Source organism: Grammomys surdaster, unplaced genomic scaffold (genome assembly GCF_004785775.1).
Source record: "Grammomys surdaster isolate TR1022 unplaced genomic scaffold, NIH_TR_1.0 274, whole genome shotgun sequence".
NCBI lineage: Eukaryota > Metazoa > Chordata > Mammalia > Rodentia > Muridae > Grammomys > Grammomys surdaster.
Genome location: NW_021604715.1, coordinates 2,070,295 through 2,079,306, shown reverse-complemented (window position 1 = coordinate 2,079,306; position 9,012 = coordinate 2,070,295). Strand labels below are relative to the sequence as shown.

Here is a 9,012-nt window from a genome sequence, read left to right as displayed (position 1 = left end):
AGAAACAGCCATTGGGAGCTGTTAACCCAGCCATAGCACACTGCTTGCATAGAGTTGGAGCACTGACAGCTCGCTAGAGAGATGTTCCATTGTTGACTACCAGTGCTATAAAAACCATTATCTGTAAGGAGACTGACCGGGCTACATACACCATGGGTGGCAATGTAATGGCACATTCTGCCCCACATTTGGGAGCCACTTTGTCCCGGCCTGAACTGCTGCTCCTGTCTATGGGTCAGGGTCTAGCAAGAGACAGAGTGGGGATGGAGGGGCGAGAGATGCGAAGAATGGAGACAAGACAGAGTCTGATCAAGTCTATTTTTATGGAAAGGAAATCCTGGGTATTTAACCCTTTACCATGGGCCTTGCCCACGTGGACAAGCATAGCTGAAGGCACTACATCATGTGCCTTGCAGTGTGGCTATCACGTGCGCCTAGCTAGCAGTGAGGAGACCATGTGCCCCTAGCTGCTGGCGGCACTAAACAGCAAAACAAGATATGTAAGAAAAACAAGATGTTTATCAGAGTGTGCTCAGCTGTTGTGGGCTGTTGAAAACAAGTCTCTTGTCAGGGTATATGGCTTGAGATGGCTGCAAAGATGATAGCCGCTTTTGGCTAGGAGTCTGCTCCCAACATGGCAAGACCTCTAGAGGAACACAGACTGTTTAGATGGTGGAAGAAGGGTGATTCAGGAGCCTGAAATCAAGTTTCTTCAGCAGCACCATGGAGACTATAGCCACCAAAGAACCAGTCCCACCAGTATCTTGGTAGATGAGAATAGGAGAATAAAAAGTGAACCAAACAATCTCCCCAGTGGACACGAATGTTCCCAGGTGAGAAAACCATTACCAAACCAACAACAGTTTAAAGACCCAATAACTCATTATCCAAGAGTATACAAGCATGGGCAGGTCTTCCATAACCTCTCAGCTCCTCAGTCACAGAAATCCTTGCTTGTAAAATATGATCCCCAAAACAAGAGATAAGAAGTTGCAACTGGCAGGTGGTGGTAATGGGGTCTTAAACTGAGAAATCTGGCAGAATTTAGAATCCCACGGAGGACCATTTCTCAGTTGGCAAACCATAAGACACAAATTGCTAGAATTCCATAGACTAGCAAAATATCACCACCTCACCCCTACTCATCTGTGATCTGTACAAAAGATAACCAGTCAAGGTGGTGGAGAACCAGACTCCAGAGAAGTAAGAGGGTCCCAGGAGCCAATGGCGGTGGCTTAGCCAAAGTACCCAACAAAGGGGAGATAAAACCATAGAGATCAAGTTCAGTAGATAGGCACAGCCCTCAGTTGAGGGAATAGGGCCACCCACACATCTCAACATTTTTAACCCAGAATTGTTCTTATCCAAAGGAAAGACAGGGACAAAAAAATGGAGCAGAGACTGAAGGAAAGGCCATCCAGAGACCGTCCCACCTAGGGATCCATCCCATCTGCATACATCAAACCCTAACACTTTTGCTGATGCTAAGAAGCCCTTGCTAACAGGAGTCTGATATGGCTGTTCCCTGAGAGGTTCTACCAGCACCTGACCAATACAGATGCAGATAGTCACAACCAACCCTCCAACCATCAGACTGAGCCTGGGGACTCCAATGGAAGAGCTTGGGGAAGGACTGAAGGAGCAGAAGAGGATTGCAACCCCATAAGAACAATATCAACTAACTGGACCACCCAGAGCTCCCAGGGACTAAACCACCAACCAGTATTGCAATAGGCAACAAATTAAATTTTTGAAGTTAATAAAGAAGTAAAAATATGCCTTTTTCCTCTTTGGCCATCTAATAGGAAGATGGGTCACCAGCAGCTCTACTGGAGTCACTATGGGAAGATCAGCCAGGGTGCTTGCTCTTGCTGCCTCTGCTCTAACTGCCATGATCTGATCCAGAAATACAGGATGAACATGTACTGTCAGTGTTTCTGTCAGTAAGCAAAAGGCCATAGGCTTCATTCAGTTGGACTAAGTGACCTTAAATGGATTATTCAAGACTGTCTACCCAGTGAAACTGTTCATGCTAGTCTTTGTACAGAAAGAATAAAAAAGTCAAGACCCTACCCCCAAAAAAGAAGTAATAATACTTCAATACACACATAAAGTAAAACAATTTATAACAACCAAACCAGCCCTTTAAAAAACACTTAAGACTGTACACAAAGGAAGAAGAAAGATAATCTAAGTCACAAAGTCACAGAAAAGAATAAATGGCATTGGGACAGATGAGCAAATGAAACTTGGGAATGAATTCATGATATTTGCTACAGTATATCTGCAACTCTAATACTAGTAGGAAATGAAGACAATAATCCAATCAACCAGAACAACTAAGAAATCATAGAAATTGCAAAACCCTTTTTAATCACAACCTGAATGCAAATAGTCTCAACTAACCATTTAAAGGACTCAGATTTACTGGGATTTAAAATACATAGCAGCAATGAATTGTAATTGTATATGACTTTAACCTCAGAACTTAGATACAGAGACAGAGAGATCTCTTTGAGTTTCAGCCTAGCCAGGACTACACAGTGAGACCCTGTCACAGAGACAAGAGCTAAAGGATAGAAATCAGTCTACTAAAAAAATGATAGCTGAAATTCAGCTGTATAGTTAGTCTGTTGTCTGATAAAATCTACCTCAGGACAAAATTAACCAGAAGAGATGTTTTTAATAGACTAATACACACTAATAAAAGTAAGGGAGGAATATATCATTTTAAAATATAGGTGCACCAAATGTTGGTTCTTCTAGTTTTATAAAAGAATATCTGGAAAACATGAAAGGTCATGTAGAGATACTAATACTTCACTATTGTATTCATAAGTAACTCAACAAGGAAATTTCAGAGCTGAATTATACCATGGACCAATGAGATTTAATAGATATCTATAGAAAAGTCTACCTATCAAATGTGGAATACATATTCTTTGCAAAATCTATTGGAACGCTCTCTAAACTGATCACATTATGGGCCACAAAGCAGGCCTTAGCAAGTACTCATTCAAACAACTGGTTCTTTGAAAATACAAACAAACCTAAAAGTCCCCAGTCAAATTAACCAGGAAGAAAGAAGAGGAAATTCTAATGAAATTAGACCTTACTGGTGAAATGTTAACAACATTCTAATGAAGTCCAGAGAAAATGGTTCAGAGATATTCAAAAATTTATATTTCAAAAAGTGAGATAAAGTCACAAAGTCTTAGACCTATTTAGATGAAATCAATAATATAATTAAGATCTCAAATTCAATGAGATTGAAGCATAAAACAAGTGTCCTTACAAAGAAAATTTACTGCTGAAGAAAGAGATTGAAGAAGAACTAGAAGATGGAGAGATTGCCTATGCACATGGATTGCAAGAATTAAAATCATAAAAAAGGTTGTCTTATAAAAAGAAATATATTGATCCAATGCAATCTCAATTAAATGAATAAAAGCATGAAAGACCCTTGTTAGCTAATGCTACTCTGAACATAAAGAATAATGTTGTAGGTATTACAGTATCCAATTTCAAGTTACACTATAGAGCTATAGTAACAAAAACTGCATGTCACTAACACACACACACACACACACACACACACACACACACACAAAACAGATATATAGGCCCTTTTGATAAAATATAGGATGCAGAAAAAATGCATACAGCCTTAACCATTTAATCTTTGACAAAGGTGGCAAAATCACACATGGGTGAAATAACAGGATCTTGAACAAATGAAGCTGGGGAAACTTGATATCCACATACAGAAGAATGATACAGTGGCCATACCCCTCACTCTGATGAAAATCAAGTCAAAGTCATTGAAAGCCCCTAACATAAGACCTGAACTTAAAAAATGCTATTAGAACACACTTCAAGATTTATATTGTAGGCAAATATTTTCTGGAAAAGACTCCAGTATTCCAGGAAATGGCCTCAAGAACTAACAAATTGATATATTAAATTATAAAATTATTTTGTGCAAAAGGAAGCAGTCGCTAAAGTAAAGAGATGACTGAAAGAACAGGATAAGATAATTGCCACCTAGTTGATATTCAGAACAAATAAATGGTGACAATATCAAATACAAATTTTTGGTGCATAAAATAATGTAGTCACATTAAGGAAGCTGAACACATTTTAATAGAATTTCTTGGTCATTTGGTTTTCTTCTTTTTAGAACTGATCATTTAGTTCATTAGCTCATGTATTAATTGGAAGAATTTTGCATATAGCTCCTGGATATATACCTGTGATGTTAGTATTGACTGTCAACTTGACAGAGTTTGCAAACAAGCCTGCACATCTGTGAGAAAATATTTAAATCTTGTTAGCATCTGGGCATGCTTCAAAGGATTATCTTCACGTTGATGGAGGTGGAGAAAGATATCCTTAATGTGGGCTACTTTATTCTATGCACTCCTGGTCTGGATTGCAAATAAAAAGAGAAAGCTACCTGAGTACTGACATTCATTATTGGATTTTCCTGACTGCAGATGCAATGTACCTAGCTGCTTCACACCCCTGATGTCATGTCTTCTCTGCACTCATAGCCAGTACTTTCTAACTTTGAGACAAAATGAACCTTTTTTCCATTAAATTGCTTTTGTCAACTTATTTTATCATAGCAACATGAAAAGTAATGAAAAACCGATGAGTGGATAAAGAAAACAGCAAATGTATATAATCCACTTTTAGTCAGCAATTTAAAAATGAGATCAAGATATCTGCAGGAAAATGAGTGGAATTGGAAACTATTATAATAAGTAAAATAAGGCAAATTTAAACACACAAATACTATATTTTCTTTAATATGTGGAACTTCAACTTTGTGTACATACTCTGTGTGTGTGTGTGTGTGTGTGTGTGTGTGTGTGTGTGTGTGTGTCTATCTGTCTGTCTGTCTGTCTGTGTATGTCTGTATGTTTCCATAGACCATGACCTGAGGAGGAAAGAGAAAAAAAATGTAAAAACAAGAGAGTGTGTGTCTCAGTTACTTTTGCTGTTCCTGTGTTAAAATACCCTGAAAAATGAAAGTAAGGAACAAATGATTCATGTTGGCTCACAATTGGGAGCTATAGTCCATCATGGTGGGAAATCACTGACAGCAAGAAGTCAAGGCACATTGTATACATAATCTGGAAGCAAAGATGATTTACTGTATCTTCTATGTGCATCCCAGGATCCTAGTCCATGGAATGGTGACACCCATGGTGGGTGAGTCTTTCCACAACAACTAATATAATCAGGATAATCCCCAAAGACATGTTCAGAGGCCCATATACCAAGTGATTTTCAATCCTATGGGGTTGGCAATTGAGATTAACTATCATCTAATGGGAAGCAAAAGAGGGACTGCTATGGACAAGGAAAGGTGCTAGGAAGATAGTGACAAACGTCATATGAGAAATAGGGGAGGGAAATGGATAAGTATTAAAATGCCAGAATGAGACACATGATTAACAAACAATGGAACAAATAATAAAAAGGAGTTCTCACGACAAAAGCTAAAGCTAAGCTCATATATGTTAATTCACATGTTTGCTAGTGTGTGCATATAGATTTCAAAGCATTTTATGTAATCAATGTGTACAATTGTATTTGTTGACTTAAAGATAGAAGAATGAATAAAATGAGAGTGATAAGAGATACAGTGAGTCAGGATACAGTGGATGGCTAGACTCATACTTTATTCAATCAATCTCCTTTCCACTGTGCCTGCCTACCAGCTATATTTCGTTAATTTCAACCTGGTACCGTTTGTGTTGATAAATTCTATGGCAGTTCTTTTGGAACTAAATAATAAGTGGTATTTGTCCTCTCTACTCAAATCGTTTCCCTCAGTCAGTTGATAATAGCTGCAAAAGCACTAATCCTAGATTTATGTTGGAGCTTCAGGGAAACTGGCTTCCTTGGCAACAACAAATGATGTTCTGAAATCCTGTGAACCACAGAGACTTGCCATGAGCTAGAATCCTCACTCACTAGGCTTTAACACTCCAGTGGGAATCATATTGAAATGCAAATATGAAAGGAAATGTAAAGATAAACATCAGCTCTTTTTGGAAAATGTCTGTCATCCTCTCAAAAGAATTTTATGTGAAATTTTATTTCTCTACAACTAAACCAAACTCTTACCCACACTGACATGTTCACTGTAGGAAAATGTCCATCCTTTCAGTGAAGCTACCTGTCATTTTTTGTGAGAACTCCTGAGAAGTTACATTACAAAGTGCAAAACAGGTGTATTCTTTAGATGAGTGTATTCGATTTCTGCATCGTTCTTGCTTCAAATATTCAAAAGGTAGCATGACAAGAAAAATGAAGAACTTTTCATTTTGGATGGCATTCAGCAATTAGATTGATATTTTATAATGAAATACAGATCTGAGAAATATATTCCCAAAACAAATACCAATGAGGACAGCAAATGTGATCCTTATGATGGATTTCATGTCTGTGCAGATTTGGGGAATGACTGATTGTGAGAAAGTCTTTAAAATTGGGGCAAATAAAGCTGTATTTAACACACATCTAAATTACCCAACTGATCTGAGTCAAAACATGTATGGTAAGTACGTTTTCTCCTTAGTCAATGTTAAGTATGTTTCTCCCAAGTCAACATGGTTTCATGGAAAAAGCAATGAGGACCAAACAATGATGTCCTCTTCCAGATCCTGGCTCTGTACAAGCAAGTACCTTAACTTCTCATTCTCTGCTATGCTTAAACCACTGAACTCCTGTGACAAGCAATTTAAATACCAAAAGCAAGGCATAAAAGTTTTGTAAACTGTGGAAAGCTACATAAACAGAGTAACACTTAAGAGTCTTATAAACTGTAAAGTACTGTGTACACAATAATTTCATTTTTTTTACATTTCTCATCATGTTATCTTCTGAATAATTGATATGAGAAAGATGAAGGAATCAAATACATTGATCTAGAGACTGCACCTCTTTTTTATATTTTTATATAACTTCTCACGAGTCATTATTAAACAAAAAATGAAAGGCACCTTTACCAATGGGATGAATGCGTTCCTAGAGTGAACGAGAAATCACATTCTGGTATTACTTAATATCCCTGATCAATTCCTTAATGAAAAGTAAAGGAACACTTCTTTATTTCTGTTTCTGTTTTTGAAACAATGTATATTAAATACAGAAGCATATTTATAAACCTTATAATACATAACATACATGTATATATTATTAATGGTATCTTTCTCAAAGTCTGTGTTTAAGGCTATTTTTTGACTTTCAGACATTTACCCAATGCCTATTGTCGTCCTACATAGTAATTAATGGGCACTGCCTCTCAGCTATTATGTGGATGGCTTTTTCCAGTGCCTTTATACTAATTGCCTTCTTTTCCAAGGGTTTAGACTAAAAGACATGGAAATCAGATTAAAACTTTTGTGGAGGAAGCCCAATTCTGAAGATGAAAGAAAATCATGAGAATAATTTTGATTTAGTTTCACAATAGTGTCAATTTTGAAGACACAAAAGTTAGCAACTGAACCATGTCTGTAGATTTCAAAATGTGGTGGCCTCATGCCTCATTTAGTTACCTTTTTTCCTGTGCTAAACTCACAGTGCTTCCTGTACTAGGGATGTGAGATAAAATGTAAGGTATAGAGCAAAGCTGCCATTTCAAATATATGACTATTTGGGGTAGTACATGTATATCATATTTAATACTTCAGACAAATGAAAACTGAAATATTATTTGTCATTTACCTGAAATTCTAATCTAACTGAACACCTGTGCCTTAATTTGCTAATCTGGTAAATGTAATATCTGTGCTCCACAATAACTGCCAGCACTCTGTTTTTACCTTCTGGTTTATCTCTACTGACAGGTGTACAAACCAGGAAACCTAAAGGCTCCATGTCACCTGGTTTGCTTTTTTCTCAGTAGAATTAAACATGCAAATCCTCTCCATCTCTCTGTCTTGGTCTCTCTCCTCTTCTCCTTTAAAACCTATTTTTAGAGCAATTCATATTTGCAAGCCAAGTTTAGTGGAATATACAGAGGTTCCCTATCTATCCCGCACACCTCATTCAGAGCCTCTTTGCTGTTTACAGTTCTAGCAAAGTAGAATATTTGTTGCAGTGAATGAGCCTACATTGCTACATCATTAACACCTAAAACTCACAGTTTATGTGACCTTTCCTTCTTACTATTGTATTACATAATCTATGGACCTGGACTTCGTGATATAGATCCACTGTCATGTTCTTATATACCCCACTGCCTAAATCCTTTGGTGCTCCACTCTCACTGTTGATGGTAGAGGGGATAATTTTTGTTTAGCTTTTTTTTGTAGCATAGATTCCACACATAAAAATTCTGGTGAATAAAAATTCTATACCTCAATAGACATCATTGGAGCTGAAATCCTGCAAGGTAGAGAAAACCTCCAAATCTATCTGCAAGAGAACTGAAGTTGAGAAAACTTCACAACAAGAAACATCTCTACAACAACCTGAGACTATAACAGAAAACCACAACTGATCAAATTTCAGAGAACAGGGGACCCTGTAGTGTCCAGCTCCAAGTGGCACATTTATGACACAATTCCTTCACCACAGGCATGGAGAACAAAACAGAAGAGGTGGTAGAAGGATTGTAAGAGCTAGAGGAACAAGATGCCTGTTGTAAGGGTGCATCTGGTAGAAATGTCAGGGAAGATCCTCCCATGAAGTGTTAATAACATGGCTGCCTAAACAAGACCTGAAGAAGGATGAAGCCAACAGATGTACTAATATTGGAGGGTGAAATCTCATGAGACCTCAACACTAAAGAACTATAGGCAACTAAGGAAAGCTGAGAGCAGGATCAATAGTCTCCTCTAGGAAATAGTTCCCAAATTTGCTATACAGTGGCGAATGATCAGCCCTGAAACTACATGCATAAAGGTTATATGGACTTACCAGGTTCTGTTTATAGATCTACATTACAATGCTTTAAAAAAAGGAGGCCAGTGGCCATGGGCTTTAGAGAGAGCA

The 9,012-nt window shown here is 37.6% G+C and overlaps 1 pseudogene; it reads left to right on the top strand.

The window, feature by feature from the left end:
- The first annotated feature begins 1,809 nt into the window (after positions 1–1,809).
- Positions 1,810–1,981, top strand: LOC114628923 (annotated as a pseudogene).
- Positions 1,982–9,012: the final 7,031 nt, after the last annotated feature.